This window comes from Electrophorus electricus, chromosome 10 (assembly GCF_041902795.1).
Source record: "Electrophorus electricus isolate QZ-2024a chromosome 10, ASM4190279v1, whole genome shotgun sequence".
NCBI classification, from domain to species: Eukaryota; Metazoa; Chordata; class Actinopteri; order Gymnotiformes; family Gymnotidae; genus Electrophorus; species Electrophorus electricus.
Window position 1 is genome coordinate 13,730,496 of NC_137506.1, and position 15,149 is coordinate 13,745,644.

The 15,149-nt window shown below is 41.8% G+C and overlaps 1 non-coding gene across 1 annotated transcript; it reads left to right on the top strand.

Moving 5' to 3' along the window:
* Positions 1–14,772: 14,772 nt before the first annotated feature.
* trnae-cuc (transfer RNA glutamic acid (anticodon CUC)) lies at positions 14,773–14,844 on the top strand. The gene has a single exon. It is a non-coding gene; the product is annotated as a tRNA-Glu (tRNA).
* The last annotated feature ends 305 nt before the right edge of the window (positions 14,845–15,149 follow it).

Genomic DNA, 15,149 nt, shown 5'->3' on the forward strand with positions numbered 1-15,149 from the left:
CTACCGACCAGACAATGCAATGAAGATCTGTCAATCTCTCCCAATGCTGAATTGCGCACAAATTTGCAAGAATATTTTAAACACAACCACTGGGCGCTAACCTATAATATATACAAGATCATCCACAGAATACACTACTGTTCACACATAACACCGTAGATAACTATGCATGCCATATGGCACAGTACACCTATAAAACATTTTTGGCAGGAAGCTGCCAACCTTTTATCACACTCTCTAAATATCCTTCGGTCCTCATCTCCAGCAGTGTCTGCTAGGAGACACATCAGCAATCACTGGGACAGAGAGGGCCTCCAAAGCATACACCATTAGTCCAAGAAAACCATACTTCTGAACTGACAAACAAGAAAGCACCATTACTCACTAGAGAAACTTACTACTGAATTGCAATGGCAAAAGTTTTATGCATGCATCAAAAACAAAACTACACTTTTTTAACTCAAGTCTGAACACCTCACTTCAATAATCTACAATACTCTCTCACCAAAATCAACACCACAATCAACAAAAGGAACAACAAGCACACAAGATCTGGCCCTCAGTATCATCACACCCCCTGTTTACACTAGAAACCAATGTCCCCCTGCATAGCTACATTCGTGCACACTCCCCACACACCCACCCAATTAAACAACGACTCTATAATTTAAATATCCAATTCTTGAAGAGCATATCGCAAAAAAAATTAAGTAGCTTTCAAGCCAACCATAACAGGCTGTGACTCTGAAATCTGAAAACAGGGCATGGCGGAGTGAGGTGCTGACCTGAGTTTTCTGGGTCTCGGGGTTCTGGGTGTTCTCCCTTTTCCTGCCAGGTTTCCAGGCATTCTCGGCCTTCTTCAGCTGCACCTCGTCGTTCATGGACACGTTGGTGATGATCTTGCGGGGAGACGGCTGTCTCGGGCCTACACTGAGCAGCTGAAGCAACGAATGGGTGCTCTTTATTATGGGTGGTAACAATGTCACAAAGACCTCGGTCACATAAGATGACCAGGCGCTCATTAATTTGTGACAGAAGAGAAGGGACGAGCGGAGAGACCCACCGGTGCACCCCTGCCTCCAGGAGTTGCCCTGCTGAAGTCTGCAGAGGCTGGGTTGAAGCCTGGGTCTCTGGCGATAAGGCGAGGGTCCACCTGCTGCAGGGGCAGCTTGTTTTGTTTGATCTAGAAAACAACAGAGTCAAGTCGAAGTCCATCAGCCCCTCTCCATGGAATGGTTTTAAAGGTCCCCTAAGGCCAATGTTTTAGCAGGCTAACCTTGTCCAGTACCACATCAGAGATGGGAGGAAGCCCCTCTGGCTTCTGCATGCAGGCAGGCATGAACTGGAAGGCCAACAGGAAGTCTCTATCATACTGCCTCTTCCCATCCTTCAGCTCTGGCTCTGCATGCAGAGAGGGGTACAGTGAGCACCTGGAGAGAGGAATCACCTCTCTGTCAGGACACTGGGCCTGCCCCACAGGAGTGTCCTCTTTTGGCTTCTTCCAGGTGTTGGATAAACTAATAGCTGTAAAACATAACAAATCAGTCTGGTGTCTTTTTAGTGTTCTAACATAGCATGTCATGCATGTGGTTATTTACCTTGACTCAAGCTTTGCCTAAGCTTGGACTGTAAGATGGGCCCCACTTTATCCTCCAGCAAGACCTCTGGATCCTTCCCAGTCTCTTTCAGCTCTGCCCCAGTGGAGGCTCCACAGGCCTGGACTGCCTCTATAACAGCCTGGCCTGGGAGAGTGAGGCCTGAAGGAGCAGCAGTGCTGGAAGGCAATGAGGGCGTCAGCGTGCCTGAGGCAACCGCCTCTCCGGCTGCTGGACTTGCAACCTTCGCCAGACAGTGGGCCTCCAGGGCCAGGCCGACAGTGACATTCCCCTGCTCTGCTACCTGGCTGTTCAGCTGCTGGGATTTGAGGTATAAAATGTGAGGATAATGAGGGTGTGGACATAAAAACTAGCAAAAGACAGAAAAGATGGAGAGAGAGAGAGAGAGAGAGAGAGAGAGAGAGAGAGATACTGCACACACATGCAGAAGAAGGGGAATGGCAATGAGGGTGGGGGGGTGAGCACAGCACAGCACAGCACAGCACAGCATAATTAGAGAAGTGAGTAGAGCAAGAGGCAAAGAGAGAGAGAGAGAGGAAATGAGAAAGCACAAGAGGGCAAAAGATCCAGCTGCAAAGGCACAAAATGTGTGTGTGTGTGGAGGGTGAAGGCACAAAGACAGCAAGAGACAGCAGACAAGCATGGGGTGCTTAAATAAATGGGCAGGAGAAATAGAGAAAGAGAGGAAAGAGGAACACTGTTAACATTTAGGGAAAGAGGACACAAAGTAAGTGCAACAGCGCAGTAGTGAGTGTTCCCTTTACAGAGAGGCCTTTCCTCAGAGGAGCTGAGGTGCTCAGGGTTTGGCTGAATCCTTCTTACAGGGCCTTTACGTGGGCTGTCTGTGTAGAGGGAACACGAGGGAAGATCAGGAGGATTCGAGTGGCTGTGAGGGAGAACTAAGATGGAGGCAGACGAAAGAATAGGCACGGCAAGTCGGAACATCAAAACACATCTGAGAAGCCTTCTGAAATCAGAATAGCCACAATCACACAAGCTACTGGAACAAGTCGAATATGACGGAGGAGGGTCAACGGTGCGACCGAATCACTGAAGGAGGAAGAGAGAATGGCTGGAAATCAAACTACACCATCAGATTTTGTTGCAGATTGTATGATGCTTTTAACAGGACAAGACAATGAAAGCCAGCCAAACAACCAAACAATCAGCTCAGAGCTCATTATGAGGGAGGACTAGATGAGAGAGTACTTTGACCTGTGGAGTGGATCACGCGAAGCAGCAGTCTGCAGCCGATCAGGGGCTCGGGCTGTGGGACTGAATGGCTTACCTGTGGAGCAGTAAGGGTAGTGCAGGGACGTCCCACTGGTGGGCTTGTGTTCTGGCTAATGCCTACTCCTGACATGATCTCCTCTGTGATATCCTTGCCATCCTGGTTAGGGTCTCGGATACGGATCTTAGCGAACAGCAAGTTATTGCATCTATTAAGTCAAGCTACAATTAAATTAATTTCACCTCTGAGGCATGGGGAATACTCACTGTTTTCTTTACCCTCTTAGTGGGTGGAGGCTGCTGAGCTGTATGCACTATTATGGATGGAGATTTGGTGTATATGGTCTGGCCAGGATAGTATGAAGGCCCTGCCACTAGTGGTGACCAAAAAAAGCACTTGTTTCAGTAAGAGAGCAAAAGAAAAAACAGTTTCAGCCAGCGGGAATACCCAGAAGAAAGGTCTCTTTATCGGTGAGAGCACGCATGTGTGTTTCCCAGGTGGGGGTAGAGAAAGGGAAGTCCAAACTCACCATATGCTAGTGGGCAGTCTGCAGGAAAGAGCCCAGGGTAGAATGTACTGGGTCCTGTGGGCTGGACGGAGTACTGCTGGGGATGTCCCACGTAGGGAAGGCCACTGTGGCGATACTGAGAATGAAACAGAACAGCAGAGGTAAAGGGCCTAGCACCAGACATGGCCATTCATATAGGACACTCCTAAAAGAGATATTCGAAGCAGTAAACAAACAAAAAATACAAAAACATTTAGTTTTTACACTGAAAAAAAAAACTAAACTAGAACTTCTCATTTCTGCTTCCAAGATAAAACATATTTTTATCTACACATTTTAGGAGCAGTTTATTTATTGCTGGCCAACCTGTTTATAGACAGATTTTCAACCCATTTGCTACACTGTGTACATATTTGCACAGGCACTTTTCTCTGCTCTGGGTACCTGGGGCACGTAATACTGGAGTACGTAGTACTGGGTGGTCTGGGATGAGGTGAAGGGCATGGGCGTCAGGAACATCATGATGGGCTGGCCGGACACGGGTCGAATGGAAGGGCTGTTACTTGGAATGGCAGGCTGGGCTGTCTGCATCTGAGGGATCTGGAAAAGCTGGGAGAGGAGAGGAGTGGAGAGTGAGGGTCACAGAGCAGCGTGGCGTATGCCGCAGCAGCCGGCTCAGACGCTCGGAGTGAAGACTTTAGTCAAGAGTTGAGTCGTGGACTCTACAGCAGTTGTACTGGGAATGTTGAGGAGATATATATATAAAAAAAAAAAAGTTTAAAATTTTCAAGGGATTTTGAATGTCCTATTATGCTAGGCATGCAAGATACAAAAAGAAAACCTTTCAAGAGTCTGTTTCACATGCATGGCACTAATACAAAGGTGACTGAACTAGCATGAAAAATTAAACAATTACAATGATGGATGCAGCTAATTAGCCATGATTGCAGGAGAGGGGATATATATGTAAAAGACAATTAATCTTGAATGTAAATTTGTACTGATAACCTGAGTCTATCAATGCCACTGCTGACAAAATATGACATGAGCTAGAATTCAGAATGTGACAAAACCCCATCCCAGTTGGCTTTGATGCTCAGAATGAGAACATAGTGAAGGAATTCCTTCTACATGAGAAACAGTAAAATGACCCTAAGAGGTGATTCTCATATACTGTCTCCCACCGAGCTGTTGCCATCTTAACATTTTCTGGACATAAAATCCTCCCTCCAGCAGTTATGCAGGCAGGCAGAAATGAACCTTTGTATGGGCTCCTGGGTAATGGAGCAGCCATACCATGTCCAAAACAGATTATTAAAAAGCACTGGAGTCCAAAGGAAATAAAGAGAAACAGACTAAAAAAGACTAAACATAAAAGACTAAACATAGGTGCTGGCATCCTCCGAACTGGGGAGCAGAGTGGAGCGCAGGTGCACCACTGAGCTACTGGAATGTCTTTCAATGCATTTTTTCAAGACTGCAAAATTACCTGAATGGATCTCAATCCTCCCTTGAATATTGAAGCAGGAACGAGAGAGAAGCTAGTGGAAGAACGCACTAATGGGTGTGGAGGGTCAGAGAGACTGTAACACGCTCACATACACTGGCACACACAATTTAAACAAATCTTTAAACAAATTTAAACCAAACCAAGTTTTGTTTTTTTTTTAAATGACGGAATTGAACACTGTTGTTACAGTGGAATTGTGAGGTCAGAGGCAGAGCAAATGTGTTCCACTAACCTTCCTGGCCCTTTAAGTGCACTACTGCAGATAGACTGAAAACAAATTTCACCTAAATAAAATCACACTGTAACACTGAAAACATAAACACAGACAAGCACTGAATGAGTGGTAAAGGGCATTAAAGCCTAAGTATTACATGGAGATCACCGCTCACATTTTCAATTCTTTCCTTTGACAAAACAACTCACATCAACAGCCAAGGCACTGCACTGGCTTTCTAAAAGGAGATGGCAGATGGCACTATCAATTAGCTTCACTCAAAAATGGGAGAAAACAAGGAATGCGGCATGTTATGCGCTCGTGCACATAGTTCGGTCACACGTCTCCGCTATGGTCTTCCAACGTACACTGCCCTTGATATGAGGCAATATGGCCACCTACTGTAAGCTCAACCTTGGGTCACGATATCATGCAGAGCCTTCATAATACCCTATGCTTCTGTGCATGTGCTAGTCAGATTCAAGCTCAAATATCGTCTCTCTCAGCTAGCACAGCCCGGCCTCATCTGTCTACAAAACTTCCAAGAGGTCTCCGGTACACTAGACAAATGTTGCTGTTTGGTATTCACAGAGAACATTTATCCAAGTATGTGTACAGGTCAAAAAGTTGGGATGCGGCTGGGAGACAGGAATCCATCTGCCTCTGAGATTGATGTGTGAGTTGGGGAGGGGAGTGCAGTGGCTAGAACACTAAACTTGGCGAGGTTTTACCACAGGCACACAGAGGAGCCTGCAGCATACAGTGGGAGGTGCTGCGCTGCGGCGGCAGACATTAGCTGCTGGTGGGCAGTACGAGAGAGCAAACTGGGGGTGGAGGAGGGTGGGGGGAGCCAGGCAGAGACTGTGGGGGCAGGATGCGTGCAGACGCATGTCACATGCTGCAGGAATCTGGACCATGTTGCTGACAAGTTCATTGAATGTTTTGAAGCCAACTACAGCACATGCATGTCTGTGTTGTATCTGGGCTTGGTGTAGTAGGGTCAAGAAAGACTTATTTTTAGCTGAAGATGTCTATCAATAGCAACACACTTAACTGCAGATAAGCATATTTACTGCTAAACTTTGGCTGACATCTCAAGTGAGGCGCACTTCATACATAATGAATACAAGAGTTAATTTACTGTCTTGTGCAGTTCAATATAACAAGCTCATGGTTCATTGCAGGTGGAGCCACCGTCCTTGTTGATTGAAAACCTTAAGAAGCAGAAGCAACAGTCCTATTCCAAGCTAGAGAAAAAAGGCACAGGACTCTCACACAGCAGACTCTGAAATGGAGGATCTCTCACATTAAGGTATGGCTATGCAGCCTTGAATTTTTACCTCCAGACATTCTTGTGCGGGTCCTAGATTTTTCCCACATTCCAGTCCTTTTCTCAAGTACACTTTAAATAGAAAATAAAGATATAGACGCAGTAATTAATTGAAGAGAATAGCCGGTGCCATCTTTATTCTGAGCTCAATGTTGCATACAGACGAGGTATTGTCCACAGAATGTCTAACAGTCTCAGGTGGGTTCAATCTTTATACATTTTCATCAAGTTACAAAACCATTTTTTATTAAAATTGTATCTTTAGGTGGTATCCTGGTCTCAATCCCGGACTTGCCACAGAGGCCATATTTGTTCATTCTCACTTCCTGCTTACTTCCGAAGCCTAATTTGGTCTTTTACAATTCCTGCCATCATATTATTACATTAATAATTTCATTTTATTACCTCACTTGAGTACACCTCTGGCTGGATATTGAACCACTTGGTTGTAATCCTAAATGAATCATGAATGATGCAATCAAAGGATCACTGCTTGAAGCCAAGCAAAAAAGTTAGATTTTTCACATTCACAGACATGAAGAACCAGCAGGACGAATCAAGACTCATGTGAACAGTGTGGGAAAGTAGACTTTGCACATACTGTAGAACAAAACCGCTTTGATGAAGTTGTAAGCAAAGAGGTATTAAGAACATAAGCCTGTGTAAATCCTGATAAGCAATTGTAGTTCAGAAGTGTTTGAATATGTGTATTGTTTGTTTGTATTTTCACAGGCCAAAAACAAGTACTGATTAGTAAGATTTACTACCTCCCAGTACACCATTTTTTTTTACGGCCTGAGTAGATGTTGATGGAAGTCAAAAGGCCAACAGAAGCAACAGCCATCTGGTGGTTGCTTCCAGACTACCAGATCAGCTTGATATTCTCTATTGCGTCTCTCTAGCAGAATACCCACCAGATCATTCCACATTTGCATAGTTTTGGTGATGCTCTTTGCTTTGGCTTCAATGTCACTTTGGTGGGCTTCTTTGGGTGGGATGATTCCCCCGCTGAGAGTGTGCGGGCTGTTGTGGAGAGAGGATGTGTCTCCAGAGTCACATCCAGACCCACATATGGCCACCGCAACCAGAAAAGCACAGGTGAGGAAGGCAAGGCTTCTGAGAGCTACCAGCCAAGCAGGTGTGGACAGAAAAGAGGTGCTCTGTAGCAAAGAGAAAGGAAGCTGATTGCTTGGTATGTAAAAGGAGAGAAACCTGGAAGCTAGTGTGGATAGTATGAAACCCACCAAAAATGAAAACAACAGCTTCATTTGGAAAAAAAAACAAAAAACCCAACAAAATGCAGCAAGAGAGAACAGGTCTTTGCTTATCTTAGATAAATCAGAGTTTGATATAATCAATGCTTAAAAAAGCATGGTAGCCAGGAACAAAAAAGTAACCAAAAGTATTCAAGGTAAAATGTGCAGTGTATTGGCTCAGTCATTTCAACTGTTCCCCATTTTTTTTATATCAATTTTCATCTCTGACAAGGAAGATGTGGAGGGGAACCTGGGAGCCTGTTGGACAGGGTAATGAACTGGATTGCAGGCTCAAACACTGTATGCACTTATATGCACTTGAAGGACAGTGTTCACTACCAGTTCCGTGTACGCCTTTTTTTCTATCGTCACTTTGTATCAACCAGGAAGGAGCAACTGTCATTCACACCCAACAGAAATGCAGCTAGTTGTGACCTTGAGAATTCTTGGCTATGGAATCGCCAAAAAGTATCTTAAGCACTTCAGCACCATTGTAAGAAACCATTGACAATAATTACTCACCTTAATGAATGCTTTGTCCGCATCTTGGCTGCATCTGAGCTGGTGGTTGAAAAGCAGGACCCACAGCTGTCGGTTCTGGTGCTGGATGTCACACTGCTCAGCGGTCTGACAGGCACGCACAACTCGTAGGTCTGTTCAAGGTGGCGCTTGTACACCTCAATTTCCATCGTAATTGTCCTGTACAACCATTAAAAATTTGACAGAAGTTAAAAAAACAGCAGAACGGTTTGTTACAACTGGAAAAAAATAAATAAGAAAAGATTGTTTGTTGTTGAACATGAAAGTCAGTGAGCCATGAGGATAAGCCCTCTTGTCCAAAGTTTTGATCAGCAGTTATGACCTCCTAACACTGCAATCAAAATGCACGGGCAAAAGATGCATTACTGAAAAAAACACTCTGCAGATCTGGAATTCATGTCACCACAGTCAAGGTTGAAGGCTTTGTTCGGTGAAAAGAAAACAAATGCATCAAAGTTGGCGTTATACTCAGTAAGAACTCAGTACAGTAAGAAACTGCAAAATACTCAGAAAACTCTGTGCATGAGTCAGTGGCTCAATAGTCCAACTAAAATCAGCCAGGACCACAGTTTAGTTGGGCTAAACATGAGTCAACTAAATCCTTAGTCAGAGAATGATATTCTGTCTTTGCTGCTTACATGATCAGCTTCTTTTAAATAGCCATGTCAAATTAGTTATTTAGGAATAATATCAAACTACATGTGGGCCATCAGATCCTGTTTGCCCTTGAAGACCTACTCACAATCTCTGCCCAAGTCAGAGACTATTTACAGCTATGATCTTAATTCCAGCACTGGACATGCATTACCTTGCATAGTTTCACAACTCTGGCACTGCAATCAACCCTGCATATGTCTTAACTAAGAAGGCAACAGTTCAAATGGAAAACCTACTTCCTTTCTGGGAGTGAAGGAAGCCAGCTGCTTGATCTTCAGTGTCTGGTTGAGTCTTGGATGCATCAAGCACAGGGACACCAGCTGATACCCCATGGTTGAGGTGCTCCATATATTGTGCAAGGATCGGTTCGTTATAATCACCATTCTGCATTTTTTTAACAGCAGCAACAACATAAAATGGTTTAGTTAAGGGTGCATCATTGGAAGACTTTCACTAAAATATGTCCTCACCATGTCTCAAATACAGCAATACCTCTTAGAAGCCATTGTACTGCACACAGAATGGACAGTCCCAGCAGTTTCTGTTCCCATATGGAACCTCAGTGTTTTGATTACAGAACCAGCAATTCACAATGAGATGAACTGGTTTCTTCCCATTGAATAGGGAGTTTTTATTTATATATATATATATATATATATATATATATATATATATATATATATATATAAATAATTGTGAGCAAGGAGCTTTCATTTTACAGCCTAAAAATGAAAGTGACAAATAAATGTATGTGACAAATAAACCAAACTTGAAACTTTATATAAATAGCTTCTTCATGTTAAATATACACAGTTAATCAGTTATTTTAAAAAAACACATTCTATTAATTAAGAATGTTTATGAAAGTTAATTTAATCTAACTAACAATAAATGAACAGTCGAATATTGTAGTTCAAACAGTCCGATAGCTGTAGTAATGGCTTACCTCATTTTGCTTATTTAGAGAGAACGATAAATTTGAAAACCCACAGGTTTGTGAATTTGGGTCTCTAAATCATACAAAAGTAGGTTTTCTATTTCTGAACAGTTAGCTAGCTAACAAACTACCAGCACCTAAACGATCAAAGTTGAAAGATGAACAATGAAATGGTTCCACAAGGAATGGTTTATAGCCCCGAGTTAGACACTCGCTGACCTCAACTATTAGCTAGCTAACTAGCTTATCGCTGTGATAAAGCGATACAATTTTTAACAATGAGGACATGAATAAAGTATCCTTTACAATTTTCACAATATTGTTAACGTAACTGTAATATCTGAAAACGGACCACACAGAAAGGTGTAAAAATGAACAACTGCAAACACACCGTTCCTTAGCTTACCTCGTTAGGTAGCTAAGATAGCTAACCTAGGTTAGACCCTTTAACCATTTAAAGGTCTGAAATGTCAAACTGCGTTTCCGTTAGGCATATAAATAGTTTGACGCCGTTTGGTGAAACTTATGCAGCCATAAGAATGATTTGATCGCCGATACCTTTAGACATCATGGAATAAAAGAGGCTTATTTTAGCTGATGTGTCCGTGGAGTTGTTTGGGGGCAGCTATGAGCTGGAAGCTAAGCGTTGGTTCAGTGGCTTCTAGCATGGACTAGCTACGATCATAATTCTGCTACAAAATGTATAAACGAGGAAATATACAATTATTTACAGTATTACAGCATTAAAAGCGTGATTTAATGGGATGAATAGTTAACTAGCTAACGTTAGCTATCCTAGCTTGATGGCTATCTTTGCTCACTAACGGTTACTGCATCTTAGGGCTAACTTTATGCTGCACTTCGCCCCCTAGCGGGCCCGCGGGAGAACCCACACTGGCATACTCAAATAAATCACTTTATAACATCCAATATTCTTAAAGTGCAGTACATTTTTCGAGATAACATTTCTTAGGAATAAAACAATTACCTGCTTACCGATTTTCAGATGTCTACATGCAGCCTAATTTGGTCTTTTACACTTCCTGCCATCATATTATTACATAAATAATTTCATTTTGTTACCTCAGTGTCAGGAATTCTGTCACTGAGCCACAGTTCTGTGAAAACTAAAGCACAACAGTCTCTACACTCGCGTTGGGTGCTATGCTAGAGTTCACCTGTTGACCAGGGAACAGACATTGGAGAGCAGGATGGACAGTAGAGTTGGTCTGCTAGGGTTAGCTTTTTTTTTTTTTTTTTTCCAGTGGTAGCTCAGTGGTTAAGGTATCAGAAGGCTGCTGCTTCAAGCCCCCCCACTGCCAACTTACCACTGCTGTGCCCCTGAGTAAGGCTCTTAACCCTCAATTGCTCAAGTTGTACCCAGTCATAATTGTAAGTTGCTTTGGATAAAAATGTGTCAGCTAAATGCCATAAATGTAAATCCAGCATGAACTCATGCCCTCTATGGTTTGTTTTTATTCAGCAGTGACTCCTGTCTCTAGGGTTTCTGCGACCTTGAGTATGAGAGAAACATTTTATTTATATATATATATATATATATATATATATATATATATATATATATATATATATATATATATATATATTACATCTATTGTTATTATTATTATTGTTAGATACTGGAGCCTTTCTGTCTTTAGGCACCCAACACAAGGTCTCTGCCTATCAGCCATGACATGGCGGCTTGACCACGAGCCGGTCGCCCGAGGTCTTCCACTCCTTCTTCTTGTCTCCTTTACCCCTCCCTTTCTCTTTCTTTCTCTCCCTGTCTCTCTTTAAGCATAGGAGTACCTCATGGCGGGTACGGGAACAGCTCGTGGGTCGTTCATGCAAAGAACATCTAATTTTTACTAACCTTGTCGCTTTCCTTTCTACGTAGACCCTTAGAACATACCTCACTTTTCCCATCATCCTGTAGATTTAGATAGTAGATATAGGACACATATATACTCTGTGCTTTCCTGAATAAAGTTGAATTCTCTTCATTCACTACCTTGGTGTCAGTGTCTCTTGACTTCCCCGGATCCGGCTACAGAGGACAGAGGGCAGAAGGTAACTTGGAGGAGATCGAACCTGAGGGACTGGTCACTTTGATCCAGTTTCTAACAATTATTATTACTAATATTATTATTATTATTATTATTATTATTATTATTATACATGGGCCTCCATATGTCAATGCTATTTTAAATCCCAAAATACTGCAATATTAATACTTTGTGATGTTGATATTGACAGCCAATGTCCAATTTAACAGGTTCCATTCCAGCACCTGTCAGTGTAACATCACCTGTCAGGACAAATGTTCTCTCATCTGTCCTCCCCTTCACCTCATTATAGTCATTTATGGCCATTCTTTAGTGAGACTGTATTTGAATCTATCAAGCCATATCTTATTTATGTGTTTTAAACTAGCTCTGAGCGCTGGCGACAGATTGAAATATGAAACACTTGCTCTTGTTTCACTGGCTGATATCACACACAACAGCTAACACACTAATCCAATAAAACTTAACAAAACCTCTTGATTCTCCTTCTGGTAATGTGCAAGCTACATTCTACTATTTACTTTATGCACCTACAGGATATGTTTTCATTTTTTTTTTCCTGGATTGAGCGCAACTACACACCTTTTTTCTTTATGAATATAATTATCAAGGTTTATAGATCTTTTTGAAAATCTAACTATCAGACCATATCTTATTTATGTGTTTTACTATAATTATCACCCCATATCTTATTTATGTGTTTTAATATAATTATCAGACCATATCTTATTTATCTACGTGACAGTGGGGATCTTATGTGACAACATGAACAAATAGAGTAACATGGTTTTCTGTTTCTTGCCTTTAACAGCTCTTAATTCCACTACTAATGATGTCATAGTGAAGTTTTCATTTATTAATCCCTCAGATTAGGAAATTGGCTCCTTTTACCCAGAGATGAAAACAGGGAAGGCACTTAGCCTTATAGGGCATTTTGGGGGCAATTATCAAATACAATAATTTATAGATACACAGTATTATATGCAAACTTTGAATAAATGGACAAACATTATGATCATTTGGTGAATTGAAAAGATTAATCTGATGTGGCACAGTTATAAGAATTCAAAATAAATGTAGCATAATGAAAATATTCTTGCATGAGACCCACTAACTCTTACAGCTGCTTTGAAAGACAAAAAACGTATTTATCTTCCACTCCACTCAAGGATGGCCACACTTGGACTTTCCCTTGGCACATTTAAAACATTGTGTGAGCCAGATAGCTTCTGTTTTCATTCATCCAATGCTCTGAGTAGTAGTGTTCCATGCATATGAGGTGCTTCAACACGTCCATGCGTGTTGTAAAGAAACACAGTGTAAGCAGTATTAATGAAAGTGCATCTCTACCTCAAACTCACCAGTGTAACAATTACAGTGTGTGAAATCTAATTTTAAATGGCGATCAGCCTTCTTAACAAATCTCCAATAACAAATAAGCAGAACTCACCTTGTTGAGTGTTTGTTTGTGTGTGTGTGTGTGTGTGTGTGTGTGTGTGTGTGTGTGCAGTTTTAAGCATAGCAAGGCACTTCAGGGTTGCCAGGTGGAGCCTTCCTGAAGACCCTGATACTGAAACAGCATTAAAAGCTGCAATGGCACTGTAGTGGTTTTTATCTGCACTTATACTGCTTTGAACTCTTGCACTCTTACATACAGTAAGTTTCTGTGTACCTGTGTACATTTCTGTGTACCTTTAGTAAATAAAGGGATTCTATTCTAATATTACAAATCACTATGTCCAGTGTTCTGATAAATGACATCTTCAAATGATCTTTGCTGTTTCTTTGCATTAAACTTTAAACCTGCCTTTTAATTATTCCATAATATTATACAGGATAGTCTTGACTATAAAGCTATTTTGAATCAAACTTAAATGAAAAAAAATGTAATAAATGGGTTGTTGTGTTTGCAGGTTTGATTCAACACAGGATCAGACAGGTTCCTATAAGTGGGAAAATAAAAAAAAATAAATAAATCTGCTGAAACTGAGTCTGCAACAAGCTATTCATCAGAGAGAGACTATTAACAGACCTATAAAGAAACTGATGTCATATGCATATGATGAACAAGTTTTCCTGCTGGATTTGTACTCTCATGTGAAGGACTCTGAGACTCAAATAGGCAGGAGTGTCCTTCCAGCATTACAGCCAGTTTACCAGTCAGCATCTGCAGTCTGCTACATAGACCTCAGAGAGAAAGACCTCCCTCTTCCTAGAAGTGCTGAAACTCCAAACAGTGAAGAAATCAGTGGAGCTTAATGACTGGTCAGATGAAGAGAGTGAAGTGAGGAGTTTCCTTCAGTGTCTGCCATCTCCCAGCTGAGGTGAGTGTGAAGCTTTTATTAGTACTATAGGAGTTGTGTTTAACTTTGAAACTGATGGTGTCACAGCCATTTGTGGCCGAGAGTCTAGAAGAGCATAATTGGCTGTACTCTTAGGGAGAGAGGGAGGGGCATACGCTCTCTCCCCTGTCAATTACAGAGACACCGTGCAATCAAGGGCGTCTATAAGTTCACGCGTCAGAAGGGGGAGGAAAAGACTATTGTCTGAGTACTTAGAATAACATTCCGTATTTTTTGGAGAATGTTTTCTACAGTGTTTTCATGTAGAGAGAGAAATGAGTGGTTAAAATGTCAGAAACATTAAGGAGACAAATGGGGAATACTATAACAGCTCTTTCCATGTGTTAGTGACACCAGCGTTCCCTCTTTTCCCAGATGGTAAAAAAGAGCCCTGACTCTTGCAAACTTCTTTTTTTTGTAGAACAAAGAGAAAGATGAATAACTCGCTTTATGGCCTTTTTCCACTCATGCATACCAATTCCAGTATGCATCCAAACATTGTCAGAATAGTAGGCGTGCAGACTTTGAAAAATGGTTGGGTCAGGTAACCTCTGCAGCTTTCTCCCTGATTGTCTAGTGGTTAGGATTCGGCGCTCTCACCGCCGCGGCCGGGGTTCGATTCCCGGTCAGGGAAAAACTTCTTTTTTTGCTCATATAAAATGACAGATTCTGCATTAAAACATAAAGTTTGTGGGAGTCGGAGTTGAACCGACAGCCTAAGGATGACAGTTTTAACTTCTACTCTACCAACTGAGCTATTGAAAGTGACGTGCAAGTAATCCCACATGTCCAAACACCAGTATGTTGGCAAGAAACACAGCCAGTTTTGGATGTTTCAATTGTTAAGTTCATTTGACACAAAGAAGAAAGATCACATTGTATAAGTTGTTCAGCTACAAACAGATATATCTTTTGATGACATTTGGAATCATACTGGAC